Below are 24,049 nucleotides of genomic sequence, written 5' to 3' on the forward strand. Positions count from 1 at the left end.
ACTACTCAGGTCACAATATAGAACATTAACAGCATACTAGAAACTTTTCACAGTCTCTTTTCCAGGCAACAATATCTCATATATAACTATGTTTCTGACCTTCAACAAATTTGTTCAGCATATTTTTAAAATTTATGTAAATGAAACCACTTAGGATACATCTCCTTATTATTGTCCTCTTTTACACATTATGTATTTGAGATAGATTCATGTTATTGCATGTAGCACTAACATGTTCCTTGTCATTGGTGCATGATTTTCTAATTTCCATTCATTGAAAAATATAGACAATGCATATCTTGTACTGCAATTTACATATTAATCATTTCCAGTTTAGGGCTATAATGAATAAAGCTGCCATGAGTAGTATTCTTACGCATATTTTTGATCCACATATATTTTTGCTTTTGTGGTAGAGATCTAGAAATTAAATTTCTATGGTATGCCATTGTTCATTTGGAGAAAATACTACTAAATTGTCTTTAAAATGTATTTTACTTTACATTGTTGTGCTACAGATTTAGTGAGCTTCTTGACTCTGGACTGTTGACATCATTGATTATGGAACATTCTCAGCCATTTTATATTCTAGCATTGTTTTTAAACTATTCCTTCTATCTCCTTTTTCTGAGACTTCAGTGATATGGACTTTTGAATCTCTTACTGTATTTGTGGCTTTATTATCCTCTTTTTTCTAATTTGAGTCTTCTTATCTCTCAATATTGTATTTTGAGTCCTTAGATCTATTTTCCAATTGGTTGGTTCTTTGTTGAGGGATGTCTAATCAGCTCATATATATAAAATCTGTTGAAGTGGTTTTTTTTTCTGTTACTTTCAGTTTTTAGTAGAATCTTTCTTTTTTTTTTTTTTAGCTTTTGGTTGTTATTGGTTAATGTATAGGTATATTTTTTGAAGAATTTCTACTTGGCTCTTATTCAAATACACCACACATTATAGATTTTTTACTTTCTGCTAAAATTTTATGCTTTTTAGAACTCTCTATGAGCATGGTAAAACTGGTATGTGTTTGAGTGCACGTATGTGTTTGTGTGTGTACATTTAACTTGTAGCTGAAAACCCTGAAATTGAAGTCAACTGGTGGTCTGTTTTTGAATTCTCTCCAGGTTTTGCTATGTCAGTCCTTTCTTTGTTTTGTAATTTTTTTTATTTGTAGCACATTGCATTAAAAAATTATCTGGAAATTACATGCCTCATAAAAAGCATATTAAAATTCTGGTCCTACATCTCTGTGGCCTTGTATTCTTTAAACGTTGACCCAATTTTAATTTTTAAATCTTTTAAAAATTATTTTTTATTTTAAATTTTTAAATCTTTTAATTTGACCCAGTTCCTTCAGTACCCTGATCATTTTTGATGCTTTAAAGATTTTTATTAAATATTTTGCTTATTTCTTAAATTATTCTCAGAGAGAGAATTATTACACAGTATTTTCTCAAGAGAAATAAAGATTATGACTGAAAACTTTTACCAGGACAAAAGAAACATACATATTTCTATCTGGTTGTTGTGATATCTTGATTTTTTTCTTTGTTTGTTTTCTTTTGTTGTTACATAAGATTGACTCTTTGATATGTATGTTACTCCCAAAGTTCAAATTCAGATTTAAAGTATTTATAAAACACAAAAGAAATGGTACAATTTGAAAAAAATTTGATATTTCTCAAAGCTAAGTACATCAAATATTGCCAATGCCAAATAGAATAATGCAGGAAAAGTAATAGTGACTTTCTCTACCAAAATATTAGTAAAACATGTTTTGTGAATTTGCTAGGGATATTTTCATATTAGAATACAGTTTTAAAATATAAGTAAAACTAAGATCTTAATGAATAAATCACTGTTCCAGAAGCCTGGCTAACATTTTGCCCATTCTTATTTTCTTATTACTATATATTTTATTTTTCTCATTTCTGATTTATTAAGTTTTATTTTCCAATTTTTTAATTATGTCAGGTTTCCTTCCCTTCATTCGTCTTCCATCTATATGCTCCTACAGATTTCTCATTTTCCATATTATTCCATTTTTAGTTTTCTCATACCGTATTCTAGTAAATAATTATTTAATTATTTAATTCACATTAGGTATTTATAAATTAATGCTTCTTCTGAGAGCTTTCTTCCAGTAGATTTAATCTCTTGAGGATAAAAATTATCTTTTAAAAATGTATATGTACAGTTAATACCAGATACCTCATACATCTTAGCACCTCAAAAATTATTTGTTGACTACATTGCTTGGTTTAGTGATTTTAATCCAATCCTTAAGTATTTTAGAAATTCCAAATAATAAGTAGTTAATATCTAATTAGTTATGTAATATGCAATAGAGAAAATACAAAGTCTAAAATTCAAAACTGGCAGAGCACAGTGGTTCATGTCTATAATTTCAGCACTTTGGAAGGCTGCGGAGAATGGATTGCCTGAGCCCAGGGATTCTAGACCAGCTTGGGCAAAATGGTGAAACCCCTGTCTCTACAAAAAATACAAAAATCAGCCTGGTGTTGTGCTGCACACCTGTAGCCCCAGCTACTTGGGAGGCTGAGACAGGATTGAATTCAGGAGGTCAAGGCTGCAGTGAGCTGTGATTGTGTCACTGCACTCCAGCCTGGGCAACAGAACAAGACCCTATCTCAAAAATAAATATAAAAATAAATAAAATAAAATGAAAAATAAACCTTAAAAGCTAACATAGTATGAAACAACAACTTTTTTGAAAGTACAAAATCTTAAAAGTTTTAGGTATAATTTATTTCTTATTTCTTTCCTATATTCTTATGCTGTGAATTATGTTTAACCATTCTTTTCATCTTTACCCCATGTTAATTACTCAACTGTTGCAAAAGAGAAATGATATGCAGTTCACTTCAGAATCGGTGCCTTGAAGTCATTGCCATGAATCATGAAACTAAAATTTGCAAATGCAAAAAGCTCTGTTCAAAATGAGACATATTACATTCCTAATTTGGTTTTATCCCATTTTCAATATTATACTAGATAGACAAAATTAACTCGTTTACTTTATTAATCTATTGATTAAGGGTACGTTAGGAAATGAGATGCACACTTGGTACAACATACTCTTTTGTATGTTGCAAACTGACTAAAATTTAATTGATGGCCAGCTATAGTAAAAGTCATGTTTCTCGGCTTTCTCCTTTACTTCTTGATATATACACTTATTATAATTCCTCCCTCATAACTGCTATGAGAAAGCCAATATTTGTTTTGTTTCAATACATATGTGATGCATCTGGCTGACCCTGCGGCAAAGAGACTGAGAATCTTCATGTCTTAAATGGGCCCATTAAATCAAGAACTAGTTCTCAACAATGATAAGACCCTATCTCATTGATTCTAGAAACAAAACTATACATGTTATAATTAAATATGAAAGAATTTAGTGTTCAATATTCAGCTTCATTGTTAAACTCTTTACATTTTTATGCTGTGCGAATTTTGGAAGAAAAAAACTTTACAAAAATAATTTTCTGAAAATATATCGGTATTATATACAAAGCTTAAAATTATTACTGAAATTCATATGCTTATTGTGAATAGAAAGATTTTCAAGTAGTTATCTGAATCCAAAGATGTAGCTAAAATAAAACATAAAAAGGAAATTTTTATGAACCTTCTTTCTGTCCAACTGGCAGATTGAGATGATGAATGATTTTTCCTTTTAGTTCAGCAATATGCAATTAATTACTCAATTAAATAATAATCCTTAGCTTTTGGCCCTAAAGGAAGTTGAAGGTGTTTAAATCATAGGATTGGTGCTGTAAGAATTTGGATCTGGTATAAAGAAATTGTGTTTGGGTTTGAACTGTCTACAAAAGGCTGAGAATAAGAAGTAAAGTCCTTTGACCCCATGTATACTCCTCTATCTGAGTCACTGATGTTTAAAATGTCAGTGAAATAGTCTTCACCTGCTGGCTGCTAGGGTTCCTGCATAATTTAAGCTCTCTGCACCACACTCTAGGAAGAAAATGGTAAACAAATATCTAAAGCAGCAAAACAGTGTTAGGACTATATTCATACTAGCTGTGCAGGGCAAGTACTAATGATGATTGTCCAAAACTGGTAACATCTTTAAAGACATTGTATCAGCATAAAAAACTACTCCATAAGGTAGGCACCATAATTTCTCCCACTTTTAGGAATCCAGATTTATCTCATTGAGGATGATCTAAGGAACAAAATTATGTCCACTATAAAGTCCACTGGCCAAAATTGCTGACAGAGCCACAGTGGTAGAACTGTTGGTCAAGGAACTAAAGATAATGGAATAAGGTTGAAGGAAACTTAAATTGAGCATGCTCCAAGTGTTCAAAAAGATAAAATAAAAGATGGAATCCAGAAACGTATAAAGATTGTAAAACAAGAAAGACAGATTTTAAGAGAATAAAATGGATGAAAAATACAAAAAAAAAATTGTATTTCCAAAATATGACGTAACAAACCTCAAAAAACAAAGTGTAATACAAAATGCATCAATTACTTGAAAGAAGATAACATGGTAGGTTGGGACATTAGAATATAGGTCTATTTGTTCTAGCAAAAGAGAGGATAGAGGAATAATAGAAAAATAGAATGGAGGAATGGAAAAGAGGTCATATTTAATGAGAAGATAGCTCAGAATTTCCTAAAATTAGATAAATATTTAAATCCTTGGATTAAAAAATTAAATCTTAATTATATATTTATAAAACAATAGAAACTCAAAGTTTAAGAAGAAAAGTTAAATGCTATCTATCAAATGAAAAATCTGAGTGCCTCCAAAACTATGCCAATCAGAATTACAGCAGAATTTTTTATCATAACATTAAGAAAAAGAATATTATCTTCAAAGAGAAGATATTTAAAATTATCAGTCAAGAATTCTATACTAAGCTAAACTATAATTTAAACATGAAGAAAAAATAAAGTTCTTATCAAGAAAAACAAAATTATCTAGGAAAAAGAATTGAGATTCAAGTTATAATGATTAGCAAATAATTTGAGACAGATTATTATATAATGATTATGTTATATATTTTAATGTGCCATATATTACTGTAAAAGTTAAACTAAATAACTTATTTCAAAACAATTGATATATTATGTAATAATATTTTTACATTTAGAAACTAACAGAGCTAAAAGAGACAAGTAAATCTATCACTTGAAAATGTTGAAAAAATTTTCAGGAGGTTTAAGCAAAAGTCCTTGAAGTGTCCAGAAAGAGGCTAAAAATATTAATCAATTTTGTATGTAAACATGCATACACATGTGTAATATATTTCATCAAAGATCCATAATAAAAAATGTAGAATAAGTAAGTTCTTATCTGATAGAGAATATAAAACTGACTGAGAAATACTTTATCTCAAACTCTCGGCTCAAGTGATCCTCTTGCCTTGACCTCCAAAAGCACTGGGATTACAGAGATGAGCCACTGCACCCTGCCTCAGAAATATTTTATTAATCCAATAAAAATAGAAGGGAAATGAATTAAGGTAAATACATGGTAAATAGAAGATAAATTATATGGGACAAAGAAATATAAAAACAATAACAACAAAGTTATAAGCAATAACGGAAACCAAATAAAACTCACAAATTAAAGCCTGTTAAACTGAATTTTTAAATAAAAATTTCTAATTGTTTTCTGTTAAATTAGAGTTTGTAGGGCATAATATAATATGGAGATGTTAAAAATATAAGAATGGAAACTATATAGCCAGGAAAAGGAATGAATTAGTTGTATTTTTACCTATCATCTATCTATATAAACACAGATAGATCTCAAAAAAAACATTGTGTAGTAAAATAATTAATTGAGAAATGATACACTGATAACATTTAAACATTTTTAAAATGCAAATAATAACCCAATTACACATAAAAGAATAATAAAAATAGACTAAAAACATACACAATACATTCATAATATTAGTTGCCTTTAGGGAAGCAGAAAGCTAAATGGGACTCAAGATTACATCCAAAGGAGACATTATTCAAATAGAGAGTTAGTCATATGCAATGCTTTTATTTTATTTTATTTTAGTCGGAGTCTCACTCTGTGGCCAGGCTGGAGTGCAGTGACGCGATCTCTGCTCACTCCAATCCCTGCCTCCTGGGTTCAAGCGTTTCTCCTGCCTCAGCCTCCCAAGCAGCTGGGACTAGAGGCAAACACCACCACACCCAGATAATTTTTGTATTTTTAGTAGAGACGGGGTTTTACCGTGTTGGCCAAGATGGTCTCAATCTCTTGACCTCGTGACCTGCCCGCCTTGGACTCCCAAAGTGCTGGGATTACAGGCGTGAGCCACCGTACCCGGACTGTTTCATATATTTTAAAACAAAATCAAACAAGAAATCACAAGAACCACATGCGGCAATGTTAAAATAGTTGATTCTAGTATTCTCTCTCTCTCTCTCTCTCTCTATCTCGTCTCTCTCTCTCTCTCTCTCTCTCTCTCTCTGTGTGTGTGTGTGTGTGTGTGTGTGTGTGTGTTTAGGCCTGAGTGAAAATCCCTTAATCTTCAATTCTCTAGTCAATTTTATATCTTAACTTTTATTATTCAAAATCTAGTAATCAAAATAAACAAAATAGAATAACTATAATAAAAGAAAAAAAGAGGATTAACGTCTCTGATAAGCTCTTAATTGGGCTTCTTTTTAAGTTTGTTACTACCAAAGTGAATGAGGAACATGTTCTGAAAGACAAAGCAGAGAATGTTAATTTCTAGCCATTTTAGTTTCATCTGAACCTCTACAATAATGTTTTCAATTTTTTTATTATTGTTCTTTTGCAGGTTTGATGTTGTCATAGTTATAGCTTCATTTCCATCCACTATCATCATGAGATCCAGCTAACACTCACCAAGGACATTCCTTTGCTTTTTCCAATTATCTTCAATGAACCATTTCAAAAGAAAAAAAAACCATGCCTGTTAAAATTGCCAAAATCTAATATTGCTCTTTTCAAAGTCTAATTACGGCAAAATAGTAGTCTTTGTTTCAATAAATGTCCCAGGCGCAAAAGTAACAATAGTTCAGATCTCTCTCTCTCTCTCTCTCTCTCTCTCTCTCTGTGTGTGTGTGTGTGTGTGTGTGTGAGAGAGAGAGAGAGAGAGAGAGAGAGAGAGAAAGACAGAGAGAGAGAGAGACAGAAAGAGACAGAGAAGGAGACAAAATATGTGTATTTTTATGTGTGAACAATAAGGAATAATAAATTTTAGTAGGTTTAGAATAGCTAGTCAGTGTCTACAAAATGAGTAACTTAGAATAGCATTTATTTAAATATTTGAACACTGGCCATGTGAAATGTAAACACCATTTTTTTGTGGTTATTAGAATCAATTGTTTTAAATAGGTTATTTGGTTTAAATTTTATAGTGATACAAGGTACATTCAAAACAATATACATTTTACAGGTAAAATATTAGATCTAGGGAAAAGCTAATCAGCAGTAAACACTGAAATCTAAAAGATTAAATTTACTCTTTTCATGGACTAGCAGAGTCTGAGAATTTATTTTATGTATAATAATATTTTCAGCCATGTTATTGTGGCTAAATCTCTCTTTCTCTCTCTCTTGCTCTTCTTCCACATTTGTATTTGCAATAAATTAGAAAGCCATTACAGTATGTGTATTCTTTCTTAAATAAATTCTTATCACTAGAGATATATACAATCTAAATTGAGCCCTAAGTAAAGCTTAATATATAATATTAGCCAAAAAAAGGGCAATTATATACATGTGTTTTGGGTTTTTTTGAGGGAATTAATGAAAGAAAATGAATTTAATGTGTAAGCAATTACACAACTGTTGATCGTACTGCACTGGCATTGTCCCCATTTAGCTACCTTCATGTCACATGTCATATCACTACACTTAACTATGTAATCTGACATGAAAAATGGTAAACAAAACATAGATTTTTAAAAATTTCTACATATTTATAACTCATATTTCATAGCTACTATGCTTATGACATTTTCAAGATAACTATTTCTCAGTTTACTAGCATCACAGTTTTAAAAAACTAGAATATCACCAGGCACGGTGGCTCACACCTGTAATCCCAGCACTTTGGGAGGCTGAGGCAGGCAGATCACAAGGTCAGGAGTTCCAGACCAGCCTGGCAAATGTGGTGAAACCCCGACTCTACTAAAAATACAAATATTAGCTGGGCATGGTGGCACACACCTGTAATCCCAGCTATTGGGGAGGCTGAGACAGGAGGATCGTTTGAATCTGGGAGGCATAGGTTGCAGTCAGCTGAGATCACGCCACTACACTCTAGCATAGGTGACAGCAAGAATCAGTCTCAAAAAAAATTTTTTTAATTAAAACTGGAATATCAAAAATTGCATCAGATTTGAGTAGAACCTCATTAATACAAAGCACAAGGCAATAGAATTTATTTTAAAATTTTGGTAGATCTGTTATTTTTAATTTAAATGATTTTTAAAAAAGAATTAAAATTAGCAAGCATTGATCTTATGATTACTGTTGTGTACATTGATTTCCACTTTTAATATTTTGCATATGATGCTTCTGTACCATCCTAAAATATTATTTCAGCTGGCTGATTACATTTTTCAAAATAACAGAAATGTATATTGATTCCATTCTGGACAATTTAAAATAATGGAAACATTTAAGACTTTAATGTAATTGACAAATCTGATAATTCAGGGATGGGAGTCTATCAATTTCAAAGTGATATTGGACTTGGAGGTCAAAATTCCAGAGAAGGGATCCACAAAAAGTGAACCCAAATATCTTTGTACAATTTCTCCCAAAGTATTTGCAGCTGAAATGAACATGCTCAGAGAGATACTACAACAATTTGTACAGAAAGCAGTAGCTGAAAAGCTAAAGAGCTGCTCAGAGTTTTCAGCAGCAGTGGAATACTGGGGAGGAATAGGTCTATAACCAGCAAGATGAGAAAAACTGGCAAACATCACAGATTGCAGGTAAGACCTCAGAGGGGCACAGACAAGGGGTAGAGGCTAAGCACTAGAAGGAAGGCCAAAGTTGAAGAAATTCGGCCTGAAATAAGAAAAAAAAAAAAAAAAAAAAAGCCTAATAAAACCCTCTGTGGAATCAAAAGAATCAGCCTCTGCTTTATTTTCTCTCCAGAAAAATACGTACCCTGCTTTGAGAAAAATATCAAACACAGCACCTGTGATTTTCTATATACAATATCTGGCATTAAATGAAAGAAATACGGTATGATTTACCAAAAGCAAATGACCAAAAGCCAAGGCAAAAAATAGATAAATCAGACATCATAGCTTTCAGAAAAGAGTTTTATAAAATAAATATGACTGATATGTTGGCAAGAATAGAGGAAAAAAAAGAGACTATCAGTATAAACCTCAAATCTTAAAAGATTCCATTTAAATTTAAGGTTTTAAAAGGTTTTTTAAAAATCTTAAAAGAGTTAATTTAAAATTCTAGAAGTTAAGAATTGAATGGCCAAATACAGCAGCAACATGTAAAGAAGTGCTTGGAAGTTGTCACTCCAGTCCTTACAATGAGAAGAAGCAGAACAAAAGAAAATCAATGACTTTTATTGAACTCATCAGAAAACTGAGATTTCAGGGCAAATTGCCAGCCTGAAGTCTGAAGGGACAAGCAAATAAAAAACCACAGCTAACAACTGCTTACTCAGAGCAGGAGCCATGGGAACCTTAAATGTGTCGGGATACTTAAATAGTAATTTTGACAAATTTCTAGAAACTGGAGTGTGGAGTACCATGACAATAATAAAAAAAAAAAAAAATCTAAGGACCACTGTCTTAGGAGAAGCCCCACTTTTTGCAAAGCTACTATCTCTGCATAGTGGATATCCTAGAAAGATCCCTTTGTGTCTCAGACAATGGAAGAGGAAGAGTAATAATTGTCAAATATTCCCAGCATGTTTTGTATGAGTAATGCCTTTTCTTCAGGGAAAAAATAAAAATCCACATTTTTATCTCAACTGAAGAATGATGTAATTTATTTAGACTCCAGCTCCCATCTAACCTTTCTATCTCATATTTAGAAATTAAAAAAAAAAAAAAAAAACAAACTTGTGCCATGAAAGAAACCTTTATGAAGGTCATAGCGTAGAGGCACACGCTCATTAAAATATGTAAATTAAATCCAAAGTTACCAAATGCTTCTCCTCCCCATACCACATGACCAGATCTCTATTATAATAACAGTAGATTACAATGGAAATAACTATAATCTTCAGAATCTTTCCATAGGAGGAATGTTTTAGGAAACCCAAAGTCAAGAGGGAAGCCAGAAACAAAAACACTAAATGAATTTGAAGTCCTTGTCATATATGGCTATGGAAACATTAAACACAGACCAACTTCTACGTTAACATAAATTCTCACACTAAAGGGCTTTTACCTTAAATTTATTATCTGATAAACACATATGTCCAACTTCCAGCAAAAACAAATAAAGGCAAGGCAAGAGACAATGAGAGAGAAAGAAAGAGAAAGTCTGAAAAAGCATTAGAACCAGAATCAAATGATACCACAGATGTAGAACTTGTTAGACAGGGAAATTATTCATAAAACAACTAAGATTAATATGTTAAAGGCTTTAATGGTAAAGCAGACCACATAAAATAACATATATGATAGTAAGTGGAATTATGGAAACTCTAAGAAGCAAAAGGATGTGCTAGAAATCAAAAACATTTTAACTAAAATACAGAATAGACACTGACAAAAGAATCACTGAGCTTGAATACAAGTCAACAGAAGCTTCTCAAAATGAAATGCAATCGCAAAGAGGTGTGAACAATCCACAACAGAACATTCAAGAACTATAAAACAGTTGTAAAAGGTATAACAGCATAAGTAAAACATGTGAAGGAGAAAAAAGTCACAGCAGAAGAAAGATTTGAGGAAATAATGACTGAGGGCTTTCCGATTAATAGCACACCGTGAACTACAGAGTCAGGAAGCTTAGTGATCACCAAAAACAGATACTAAAACAAAATAGAACAAAACAAAATAAATGTAGGCTTCTCATGTATAAAACATAGATAAATAGAAAATCTTGAAAGAAGTAAAATTGACAAAAGCATCTTATCTAGAGGAAAATGAGGATAGGAATTATAGTAGACTTCTTGTGGTAAACCATGCATGCATGAAGAGAGTGGAATAAAATATTAAAGTGTTGAAGGAAAAATACCCTAAATCTAGAATTCAATTTTCACCAAAATTGTACTTCCAATTAAAAAAGAAATTATTATTATTTCTTAGATAAAAAATTATTTCTTAGATAAAAAATAACTGAGAGAAATAATTACAAGCATAATTACCATGCAAGAAATATTAGAAGTCCTTCAGAGGGAAATAAATTATATAGGTTAGAAATGTAGATTGACATAAAGAAAGGAAGAACACAGAGAAGAAGTAAATGATGGTAAAATAAAATCTTTTATTATTCCTACTCCTAATCAGTGTTAAAGATAACTAGTGTCTTTAGTTATCTTTAAGATCTTAAGTTATCTTTAAAGATGTCTAGTGTAATAGTAGAAAGAATGTATTGGATTGTCATAACACATAGATAAATAAAATAAATGACAAAAAATTCATGAGATGATAAGAAGGAATTGGGAATATCTATTACAAGATACCTGCACCATGCATGAAGCAATACAGAGTTACTTGAAGTGTGTCTAAACTAGTTGTAAATGTGTATTGCAAATTGTAGGACAACTGCTAAACATTTTTTAAAACAGAAGCACAATTGCTGTGCTAAGAGACAAAACTGAGTCGCATAAAATTCTCAGTTAAAACCACAGAATGCATAAACAGAGAAAAAGATGAAAAATATACAACGATACAAAGGAAGAGTGGAAGGAATACACAGCATTTAGAAACATGGTAAATATTACTCCAGCTACATCACTAATAGCTTTAAAATATGAAGGTTTCAATGCATCAACTAAAAGATAGGTACTGTCAGAGTGGATTAAAAAAAAATCCCAACATATGTTGCTGACAGAAAAACCCATTTACAATATGAAGACACAAATAGATTAAAAGTAAAACGGCACAGAAATATAAAACATGCTAATACTAATAAAAAGAAAGCTGAATAGTTATATTAATTTCCAACAAAGCAGACTTTTAAACCAGGAAATTTACTGGGGGTACAGAGGGGCACTACATGCCGGTAAAGTACAAATTCTCCAATAAGAGATAACAATACTAAATGTGTATGTGTCTAACAACTGAGTATCAAAATGCGTGATATTTGAAAAAAAAATGAAATCACATTCTTTGCAGTAACACAGATGCAGCTGGGAGGCCATTATCCTGGGCAAATTGAAGCAGAAACAGAAAACCAAATATTACATATTCTCTCCCAAAAGTGGGAGCTAAACAATGGTTACACATGAACACAAAGATAGGAACAATAAACACTTGGGATTCCAAAGGTGGGAGAGAGGGAGGAGGGAAAGATAGAAAAACTACCTATCAGGTAGTTCACTGTTAGGGTGACAAGATCATTAGAATCCCAAATCTAATGATCATCCAATATACCCATGTAACAAACATGCACATGTACCTGCTGAATCTAAAATTTCTTTAAAAAGATATGACAAAGCTAATTTTTGATATTTTGTGCACAAGAATAGGAAAATAGACCCCGTAACAGAAAAGTTACTAGAGTACTATACTAGAATCAGATTCAGCTGTATCTGCAATGCTGTGTATATAAATGGTCTTTTTAATAAATGGTGCTTGATAAATTGGAAAAAATACATAATATAACTGAAATAACTGAGAAGATATAGACAAGTATACTATTATAACTGACATTTAACTCTTTTTCTAAGGAATTGATAAACCAAGCAGGGAGAAAGTCAGTAAGGATATAAATGAACTAAACAGCACCCCTTCCACAAGCTTAACTGAGATTTTCAGATTACTCCATCCAAAAAAATTAGAATCATCATGTGAAATATTCTCTAAGGTAGACTACAGTGTGGTCATAAATATATTTAAACAAATGTAAAAGAATAGAAAATATACAAAGCGTATTCTTAGAATACAATTAAATTAAACTAGAAAATCCAATAAGAAAAAAATAGCAGGAAAATCCTAGATATCTAGAAATAGTAAACACTAAAACATACTTAAATAAAATAAGACCAGGCAAAATAAAAATATTGTGAACTAAATAAAATTGAAAACAAACCCACAAATTATCGAAAACTGTGTGATGCAGCAAAAACAGTGCTTTGAGGAAAATGTGTACATGGATGCATATATTTAACAAAAACGAGATCTGAAATCAATATCCCAAAGAAACTACAGAAAAAGGATTTTTTTTCAGCCTAAAGCAAACAGAAGAAAAGAAATAATAAAAGTTGGTATTTCTATTTCAAGATCCTTGAGGAATCGCCACACCGTCTTCCACAATGGTTGAACTAATTTACACTCCCACCAACAGTGTAAAAGTGTTCCTATTTCTCCACATTCTCTCCAGCATCTATTGTCTCCAGATTTTTTAATGATTGCCATTCTAACTGCCATGAGATGGTATTTCAATGTGGTTTTGATGTGTATTTCTCTAGTGACCAGTGATGATGAGCATTTTTTCTTATGTCTGTTGGCTGCATAAATGTCTTCTTTTGAAAAGTGTCTGTTCATATCCTTTGCTGGCTTTTTAATGGGGTTGTTCGTTTTTTTTTTATTGTAAATTCTAGATATTAGCCCTTTGTCAGATGGGTAAATTGTAAAAATTTTCTCCCATTCTGTTGGTTGCCAGTTCACTCTAATGATTGTTTCTTTTGCTATGCAGAAGCTCTTAAGTTTAATTAAATCCCATTTGTCTATTTTGGCTTTTGTTGCCATTGTTTTTGCTGTTTAGTCATGAAGTCCTTGCCTATGCCTATGTCCTGAATGGTATTGCCTAGGTTTTCTTCTAGGGATTTTATGGTGTTAGGTCTTATGCTTAAATCTTTAATCCCCGGCAATCCCATTACAAGGTATATACCCAAAGGATTATAAGTTGTTCTATTATAAAGACACATGCACAGTTATATTCATTGTGGCACTGTTTTCAATAGGAAATACTTGGAGCCAACCCAAATTCCCATCAGTGATAGACTGGATCAAGAAAACGTGGCACATATACACCATGGAATACTATGCAGCCATAAAAAAGATGAGTTCGGCTGAGTGTGGTGGCTCACGCCTGTAATCCCAGCACTTTGGGAGGCTGAGGTGGGCGGATCACGAGGTCAAGAGATCGAGACCATCCTGGCCGACATGGTGAAACCCCGTCTCTACTAAAAATACAAAAAAATTAGCTGGGCATGATGGTGTGTGTCTGCAGTCCCAGCTACCCGGGAGGCTGAGGCAGGAGAATTGCTTGAACCCGGGAGGCAGAGGTTGCAGTCAGCTGAGGTCCTGCCACTGCACCCCAGCCTGGTGCCTGGTGACGAACTGAGACTCTGTCTCAAAAAAAAAAGATGAGTTCATGTCCTTTGTAGGGTCATGGATGAAGCTGGAAGCCATCATTCTCAGCAAACTGACACAAGAACAGAAAACCAAACACTCGTAAGTGGGTTTTCTCACTCATTGTGTTCTCACTTGTAAGTGGGTGTTGAACTATGAGAACACATGGACACAGGGAGGGGAATATCACAAACCAGGGCCTGTCAGGGGGATGGGGAGCTTAGGGGAGGGATAGAATGGAGTGTGGGGATCGGGGAGGGATAACATTAGGAGAAATACCTAATGTAGGTGATGGGGGGATGGAGGCAGTAAACCACCATGGCATGTGTATACCTGTGTAACAATTCTACACAATCTGCACATGTACCCCAGAACATAAAGTATAATAAAAAAAATTGGAGCACAAGTCAATGAATTAAAAATGGAGAAATGATAGAGAAAATCAATGAAAAAAGTTCTTGTTGTTTAGAAAAACGTCAACAAAATGTTTAAATTTCTAACCAGTCTACCTAATATAAAAAGTAAATAAATCAAAAATTACAAATCTTAGTATGAAGGAGTGTTTATCATTACTCATTATATGGACACTAAAAAAACAATGAGACACCCACCTATGTGCCCACCATGTGATAATTTAGATAAAATGAATTCCGTATTAGAAACAAGTTGCCAAAACTCAAATAAAGGGAAAATAGATAATCTAAAAGGGATTTTTGTATATTAAAAATTCGAATCAATAATAAACTAAAGAAAACTAGGTCCAAATGGGTTAACTAGTTAATTGTTACATATTTTTTAAAAGAAATGCCATCAACATTTTACAACATCTCCAGAAGATAGAAGCAGAGAGAAAGCATCCTAACTCATTCTTCTGAGTCTTTTTCAAATTCTGTGAAGAATGTCAATGGTAGTTTAATGGGAATAGCATTGAATCTATAAATTACCTTAGGGAGCATGGCCACATTCACAATATTGATTCTACCCATCCATAACATGGGATGTGTTTCCATTTGTTTGTGTATTCTATGATTTCTTTCAACAGTGTTTTGTAGTTTTCCTTGCAGAGGTGTTTCACCTTCTTGGTTAGGTATAGTCCTAATTATATATTTTTTACAGCTATTGTAAAAGGTGTTAAGTTCTTAATTTGATTCTCAGCTTGGTCTCTTGCATATCAGTGCTACTGATTTATTTACATTGATTTTGTATTCTGAAACTTTCATGATAAAAACTCTTAGAAAATTATGTATACAAAGAAATATCTTCAATCTCATACATAATAGCAACCAAAAAAGTGAAATAACTAACACAGAAACTTGACAAAATATGCAAATGACATATGTACAAAAACTACAAAACAATTATGAAAGAGATCAAAGATGATCTAAATAACTGGAGAGAAAAATTCATGTTCATGGATTAGAAGACTCGCTTTCTTTTTTTTTTTTTCTTCAATATGGCTAACTGGAGACACTGGATATCAGTTCTCCTCAAAAAGAAGGACCAAAATTACATATAGCTAATCACACCTTGAATAGGTTATCAAGGAGGGTTTACTAGAACCCAATGGATAACTCCTGGGAAAAAAACTGAGGCACAGTAAAAGAAGAAAGCAAGAGGCCAATGTGGCTAGCAGAGATTGGCGGGGAGCCACCAGGGCCTTGGTGTTGTGTTGAAAGGTAAGTGGAAGTACTTTTACTCCCCTCACTTCTGTGGCAGACTGCCAGTATTGAAACTGTGGAAGAACTCCTCTACACTTGCAAACCCTGACACCATTGAGGGTAGTGATTTGAGGATTTCTTGAAAACGTTACACCAGACTGTGAATTCAAGTTGTGTCACTTGCTCTTCCCTGACATTCAAGTAACTGTGGTGTGTTACCATTGTCAGGGCACAGCCACTGGGGAGCTGTATTGTGCCCTGGTAATCTCAGAGCTTACAGCTCCACATCTTGAGAGTTCTTTAAGACATTCCTCAACACCCATTTAGAGAGCAGCAGCAGCATAGTGCTAGCCCTACCCAAGGCAGCTGCAGGGTTTCCAGGTATCTAGCCCTCAGGGAGTACTACTCCTAAGTAAAAGTTAAGTGTAGCATACCACAGGGGAAGCCTCTGGGACAAAGGAAATCAAAGAACATGCTTTTTAGGGTCTAACAGCTCATTACATGGGGCTGTGATAGGCAGCTCCATCCACCAGAGACACAAATTCTATTCTGGGCTTTGTAAGCAAGAAGCAAAATCCCATTCCGTTGACTGAGTGACCTCTATGCACAAACTCATGCATAGAGAAGGACTTCTCCCTCTCCGCTCACCACTGCAAAGGTGGCCATTTCTCTTTCCATGGGAGTTGACCCAGGCAAGCCATAGGGCAGGCTGTCTGGAAATGTGAAGGGTGGCTGGGTGCACATAGGCAGCATGAACTCCTGGTCCCAGCTTGCCCAAAAGGTAGGGTCCCTTCCCATCTCTGCATGAAGTTGTAGCCTTCCTGCCATAGAGACCAGGAGAGCTGTTTAGCTGTATTTGGTGTTGTTGGGGGAGACCCCACACTGTGCTCCAGACCACACAGAGGTTTAGTGGTGAGCCATGGAGCAGGACAATCCTATGGCTCTGGGTCGCATTGCAGCTTGGAAGTAAGAAGCAGTGTTTAACCAAAATGAATATTCCAAGCTCCAGGATGGGCATGTGACAGAGAAACAGATCCCATCCCTGCCTGCCAAGGCCACAGCACTGAGACAGTCCCATCCTTCTCTCCCAACCCTATGCAGGGACGTCAGCACATTTCATCAAGGTCCCAATGACTTCCCTGCTACCCCCATCAATGTTGATGCTTGAACATGCTATTAGTGAACCCAAGGGCAGCAGGCTTGTTCAATCCAGCTCCACTTGGCTTCATCTCCTCTCCCAGGCTGTGAGGAGCCCAGGTCACTCTGTATTCTATGAACAAGCCCATTGCCTGAGGCCCTGGAGGATTGCTCTCCATAAATGAAGATGAGGCATAAACCCAGCTGCTGCCACTGGCAGTCAGATCTTATCTGCATGTGCCACCTACTGGCCTGGAGGTTGACCTGAACAACCCAATACAAACTCTTTTAACACAAGTATTAAAAGTAAAGGCAAAAACTGCAGCTACTTTTGCATCAACCTAATAAACAACACTGGGAAATCATATAAGCTTCTTTTTTTTTTTTTAAAGATGGGGTTTCACCGTGTTGGTCAGGCTGGTCTTGAACTCCCAACCTCAGGTGATCCGCCCGCCTTGGCCTCCAAAGTGCTTGGATTACAGGTGTGAGCCACCACGCCCAGCCTATATAAGCTTCTTGAGACCTCTACGATCCTGGGTCCACGGGAGGCCATAAGCCTGCTCAAATGCTCAGTACGCTCACTGCTAGTACATCTGGCATTTCAGAAAGCCACTACAGCAAGGCTATCAATAGCCAAGGAATTCATTCAGAGTCTTTGCCACTAAAGCACCCGGAAGCAAGGACAAATTACCCTAGTTAACACACATCATAGTTACATCCTTAAGGGCAAAAAAAAATTAAATCCTGTAAATGGAAAGTAAATTTGAACATAAGAAGTAATCGTTTCTACACATACAAAGGAACCATTGTACAATTCTGGATGTATGAAAAAACAGGCTGTTACAGCATTCCCAAAGGATCACACTAACTCTCTAGCAATGGATTCTAACCAAAATAAAAATTTTTAAATAACAGATAAATAATTCAAAATGTTGATTTTAAAGGAGCTCAATGAAATGCAAGAGAAATCTGGAAACCTACATAAAAATATCACCAAATCAGTTTAGGATATGAATGAGAAATATACCAAGAGTTTCATATTTTGAAAAACCAACAGGGCTTTGGCAATTAAAAAATTCATTGAAGAAATTACAAAATAAAGCTGAAAGCTTCAACAGTAGAACAATGCAAGCAGAAGAAAATCTCAGAACTTGAAGACAGGTGTTTTGAATTAATTCAGTCACACAAAAACCAAAAAAAGAGAGAATTTTTTAAAATGAACTTAGCCTTCCTAATGTATGAGACTACTTAAAATGTCCTGTGAATCATAATTATTCCAGAAGGAGAAGAAAGAGCACAAGGTTTGTATTTGGGGGGAAAAAAAAAAAAGAAATCTTCCCTATTATACAAAGAATTCTAGACATTCAGTTATAAAAGGCTTAAAGTACTCCAGGAAAATACATTGAAAGAAAGACCTCACCACAACATATAGTCATCATGTTGTCTAAGGTAAATATGAAAGAAAAAAATTCTACAATCAGCAAGAGAAAAGCTAGTGACCTATAGAGGAAACCTCATCAGAATAACAGTGGACTTCTCAGCAGAAACCTTACAAACCAGAAGAGAATGGGATTTTATTTTCAAAATGTCAATGCTGAATTTTGTATCCTGTTAGAATAAGATTCATAAATGGAATGAAATAAAGTCTTTCCCAGAAGCAAACACTGAAGGAATTCATTACCGCTAGACCAGATGTACAAGAAACGCTCAAAGGAGTTCTAAACATGGAAATGAAAGATCTATACTTGCCATCATAAAAACAAGCAAAAGTTTAAAACTCACAGGTCTTATCAAACAATTACACAAATGAAGAAGAGAAAGAAATAAAATGGCAACGTTGAGAGAAGTCCACCAAATCACAAAGAAAACAGACAGGGGGCAAACAAAGAATGTACAAAGCAACTAGATAATAATGAACATATGGCAGGAACAAAACCTCACATATCAATATTAACCTTGAAGGTAAACTGCTTAAATATTCTACTTGAAAGATATAGATTGGCCAAATTGATTTTTAAAAACCCATAAACCGTCAGGGCACAGTGGCTCACACTTGTAATGCCAGCACTTTGGGAGGCTGAGACAGGTGGATAACATGAGGTCAGGAGTTCAAGACCAGTCTGGTCAACATGGTAAAACTCCATCTCTACTAAAAATATAAAACTTAGCTGGGCGTGGTGGTGCATGCCTGTAGTCTCAGCTAATGGGGAGGCTGAGGCAGGAAAATCGCTTGACCCTGGGAGGTGGAGGTTTCAGTGAGCCGAGAATACACCACTGCCCTCCAGGCTGGGTGACAGAGTAAGATTCTATCTCAAAAACCAACCAACCAAACAAACAAAAACACCCATAAACCAATTATATGCTGGTTATAAGAAACTCATTTTACTAGTAGTCATTTATAGACTGAAGGTAAAGAGATGAGAAAAGATATTCCCCACAAACAGAAACCAAAAATGAAGATTTTCCACACAAACAGAAACCAAAAGATAAAGAGATTAGAAAAGATACTTCACACAAACAGAAACCAAAAATGAGCAGGAGTAACTATATTTGGATAAAACAGACTTTAATTCAACAACAGTAAAGAAAGACAAAGAGGATCATTATATAATGATAAATGAATCTATTCCACAAGGTATAATAATCCTGAACATATATGTACCAAAAAATATAAAAACTAAATATTACTGGATCTAAGAAAAGAGATAGATAGCTATATAATAATAGTGGGGGACTTTAACACCACATTACAACACTAGACATATTATCAAGATAAAATATCAATAAAGAAACGTTGGACTTAAATTGGACTTTAGACCAAATGGACCTAACAGACATTTACACAACATGCTACTCAGCAACCACAGACTCTGTATTTTTCTCATTAGCACATGAAACATTATCTAAAATAGATATATTAGGCCATATGGAATAGAAGACTTAATATTGTTAAAATGTGAATTCATCCTAGCTTTATCTGCAGATTCAATGTTATCCCAATCAAAACCTCAGCAAGCTTGTGTGTGTGTGTGTATCAGCAATCTGATTTAACATATTTTATGGAAAGCCAAAAGACCTAGAATACACAACACAATACAAATAATTAAAAGAAAAAAGTTGGCATTCTGATACAATCTTACTTCAGGACTTACTATAAGGCTACAATAATCAAGAAAATCTGGTATTGGGATAAGAATATAAACACAGATCAAGAAAACAGGATGAAGTCCAAAAATACATGTAAACAAATATGGTCAATTTATCTTTGACAAAGAAGCAAAAACAATTCAATTGAGAAATTATAGTCTTTAAAACAAATCATGCTGAAGCTATTGGATGCCCATTGCATTAGCCTGTTTGTGTTGCTATTAAAGAATACCTAATCCTGGGTAATAATAGGAAGAAAACCATGGTTCTGCCAGCTGTACATGAAGCATAGTGCCAGCATTTGCTTCTGGTGAGGGCCTTAGGAAGCTTACAATTATGGAAGAAGGCAAAGGGGAACCAGAGTGTCACCTGGAGAGAAAAGGGTCAAAAAGAGAGAATGGAGAAAGTGCTAGGCTCCTTTAAACAATCAGTTCTCAAGTGAACCGATAGAGTGTTAACTCACTCATTACCATGAGAAGTACATCAAGCGGTTCTTGAGAGATTTGCCTCCCATGATCAAAGCACCTCCAACTAGGTCCTACCTCCAACATTGGGAATCTCATTTCAGCACGAGATTTGGAGGAAACAAACATCTAAACTCTATCATCCATATGCAAAATATGAACTTAAACATCTCACACGTTTGTTAAAATTAACTCAAAATTGGTAATAGAGCTAAATGTAAAATACAAATGACAAAATTTCTTGAAGAAAACAAAAAGTGTATGACTTGGGTTTTATGATAGATTTTAAAATACAACAATAATATAGCACAATCCACAAATTTAACTATCAAAATTATAAACTTCTGCCATGCTAACGACACTATGAAAGGAATGGAGAGATAAGCCACAAACTGCAAGAAAATATTTGCAAAACACATATCTGATGAGGGACTTCTATCTAAAATATGTAACAGACTTTAAAAACTCAACAAGAAAGTGAACAGCTCAACTAAAGATGGGCAAAGTATCTGAATATCAGACACCTGACCAAGTTGATATACAGATATCTTAAGTAAATAAAAGAATGTTCAGTATCATTTGTTATTAGAGAATTGTAAATTAAAATGACAATGAGATACTATTACATACTTACTAGAGTGGCTAGAATCCTAAAATATAAATGAAACAAAATAAAAAACAAACCCGAAAATACCAACTGTTGACAAGGACATTTTGAAGACAATTTGGCAATTTCTTCCAAAGCTAAACACATTTTTACTATAAGATCTAGCAATCCTGCTGCTAAGTGTTTACCTAACGGATTAAAAAAATGTCCACACAAGTTACCTTTTTATCGCATTATAAATGTTTATAGCATTTATAGCATTGATAATCACCAAAAGCTAGAAGCAACAAGGATGTTTCAATAGAAATAGATAAATAAGCTGCAATATATTTATAAAGTGGAATCTATTCAGTGATAAAAAAGAGATGAGTCATTAAGTCACAAAAGACATAGATCAATCTTAAATGCCTATTGCTAATTAGAAGGCAGTTTAAAATAGTTGTATACTATATGATTGCAATGTATATAATATTCTGTAAAAGGCAAAACTATATAAAGACAGAAAACAAATAAGTTTTCTCCAGGGTTTTAGGAAGGCAGTTTTTCAATTGGTGAAATATAGGGGATTTTTTTTTTAGGAAGGTGAAATTTTATAGAATACTGTAATGTTGAGCACTGGACTGATAATACAACATTGAGTATTAGATATTAAGCACTTGTCAAAGTCTATAGAAACTTATAATATGAAAAATTACCTTAATATATGCAAATTTTATCAAACATCATTTAGGAGATCAGGAGATTCCAGGATAGAATTCAGAAAATGACAAACAATATAAATAAATTATCAATGCATAAAACAAGCTTGTTCAAGGATTAGGGTAATAAGGTGATAACTCAAGTAACTGTTGAAATGAGGGGAATCTGTAAGATTAACAGCAAAAAGAAACTACATAATTGCTCTAGTTGATAAACTAGTTTCTACAAGGGTAAAGTTAATTAACCATCCTTAAACCACTATATGTAAACAGTATAACTGATCAATTACGTAAGTTGATGGCAGATGTTGGTAGCTAGAATTCTTACAGTTAAATTTGGAGGTTTTAAATAAACAACAGAAGGAGGCAAGAATTATTTATGTGGTGACAGGTAAGATTTGGAGGTATAAAACTCATGTTTAGATTAATATCCATACAGATGGTTACATATTAAAAAAAACATGAAAATATAAATTTTTAAATACATGGAATCGTATTCAGCCATGGGAGAACCAATGGGACGAGGACACCTGATACCCAGCTCTTGATTTCTAACACTATTATTCAATTAAAGGGACCAGAACCAGACACCCTGGAGAAATAGCTGTTTGTAGGACTGGCTCAAGATGCATGCAAGGTGGGCCTGGAACATCTTGTAGTTCTAGAGTATAAGAATATGTTTTTTAAAAATAGCAAAAAACATGCACACACAGTGATAAGGGTATGTCAGAAGACACAGGAACTAAATGAAGGAGCTTGTAGTGGCCACTACTGGAACAATTTGAGTGATAAAATAAATTAGTACTGGGTTTTAACCAAATGTGTAAAATAAATATATGTGAACCAATAGAGGAATCAATAAATTATTGAACAGATACATAAGTGAAAGGGACATATCTATCACATGGAATAATTCCAAATAAATCATGTAGATACTCCACTCTTGATGACATGCATCGGTACTTCTTAAGTGTAGGCTACATGTTTTCATTTTATTTCATGGAGTATAATATGGAAAGGGAGAAAGAAAGATTAGCTTTCCAGTGGAGGAACCTATTAAATTCTGCCTCAGCCCGTTAATCAAGATTAGCATGAACAGTGCTGAGTCCTAACCTTGGGATAATGTGATGAGAATGTCACATTAACTTTGTGGTCTTACTCCTAAAAATACCCAGCCTCAGTTCAATCATAAGAAAAAATTCATATACATTCTAATTTAGGGATATTATGGAAAATATCTGATGAGTATTCTTCAATACCATCAAGATCATCAAAAACAAGGAAAGTCTGAGAAACTGTCACAGTCAGGAGTAGCCTAAGGACTCATGACAACTAAATGTAATATGTTATTACAGTTGAAATTATGAAACATTAAAAGAGATTAAAAACTAAAGAAATTTGAAAAAACTATGGATATTAGTTAAAAACTATTTTTGGTTCACTAATTATAATAAAAGTGCCATATTAATATCAGATGTTAATAATGGGAAAATGAATATGAAATATATGAGAACTCTCCATACTATCTCACGCAAATCTGAAACTATTCTAAAACAAAGTGTTTATTAATAAACAATATAAGAACTGAAATAGGTGGATTCTATGACATATTAGACAAGTTAGAAAGGCACATTGATAATCAGGAATTTAAGTTTAAAATGTTGAGATTGAAGCAGAGATTGAAAAAGAGATGGGAAACAGCAAAAGGAATGTAATAGGGCAGCAGAAAACAATAAGAGATCTCAAGTAATTGCAGCTGAAATCTCTCCAAAGGAAAAGGGAGAAAGAAACTATAGTTGAGATAATACTGAAGAATTTTCCCAAACTGACAAAATAAAT

This window comes from Sapajus apella, unplaced genomic scaffold (assembly GCF_009761245.1).
Source record: "Sapajus apella isolate SASKATOON/1434 unplaced genomic scaffold, GSC_monkey_1.0 scaffold2, whole genome shotgun sequence".
NCBI lineage: Eukaryota > Metazoa > Chordata > Mammalia > Primates > Cebidae > Sapajus > Sapajus apella.